Genomic DNA, 788 nt, shown 5'->3' with positions numbered 1-788 from the left:
TGTGCGCTGATATGAAACTTCCTGGCAGATTAAAACTGTATGCCGGAGCGAGACTCGAACTCGGGACCTTTGCCTTTCGCGGGCAAGTTCTCTACCAACTGAGTTACCCAAGCACGACTCATGCCCCGTCCTCACAGCTTTAATTCCGCCAGTATCTCGTCTCCTACCACGCAAACTTCACAGAAGCTCTCCTGCGAACCTTACATAACTAGCACTCCTGGAAGAAAGTATATTGCGAAGACATGGCTTAGGAGACGAGGTTCTGGCGGAATTAAAGCTGTGAGGACGGGACATGAGTCGTGCTTGGGTAGCTCAGTTGGTAGAGCACTTGCCCGCGAAAGGCAAAGGTCCCGAGTTCGAGTCTCGGTCCGGCATACAGTTTTGATCTGCCAGGCAGTTTCAATTTACTCACACGATACTCGATTTTTTCCATTTCTACATAACGCACACCACAACTGCTTCAAACGGCTGCCTACAGTCAACTCCTCTCTGAAATGACTTGCAAGTTAACGTGGCGTTTATTAAAGGGTGTACTAACGTAAGGGGGAAAAGAATCATACAGGTAGTGCTGCGGTCTCTGGACGAGGCCGAGAACTTTTCAGACAGCCCTCGTAACTTGACTGTAATTCCCAGCACTCTCGGTGTTAACAGCTCAATTGCAGCGCACTGCATCCCTTCCAATCACTTCTGGAGCGTAGAAAGGAAGAAAGGAGATCTGGGTTCTGCAAAAATACAAGTTTCTTGCGGCGATTAAGATTTCTAAAGGTGTTACCGTATTTTGCGAACGC

The 788-nt window shown here is 48.5% G+C and overlaps 1 non-coding gene across 1 annotated transcript; it reads left to right on the top strand.

The window, feature by feature from the left end:
• The first annotated feature begins 300 nt into the window (after window positions 1-300).
• Window positions 301-375, top strand: Trnas-cga (transfer RNA serine (anticodon CGA)). Its single transcript has one exon. It is a non-coding gene; the product is annotated as a tRNA-Ser (tRNA).
• Window positions 376-788: the final 413 nt, after the last annotated feature.

Source organism: Schistocerca gregaria, chromosome 7, assembly GCF_023897955.1.
Source record: "Schistocerca gregaria isolate iqSchGreg1 chromosome 7, iqSchGreg1.2, whole genome shotgun sequence".
Lineage (NCBI taxonomy): Eukaryota > Metazoa > Arthropoda > Insecta > Orthoptera > Acrididae > Schistocerca > Schistocerca gregaria.
The sequence above is the reverse complement of the archived record's forward strand: the minus strand, read 5'-3'. Positions and strand labels throughout refer to the sequence as shown.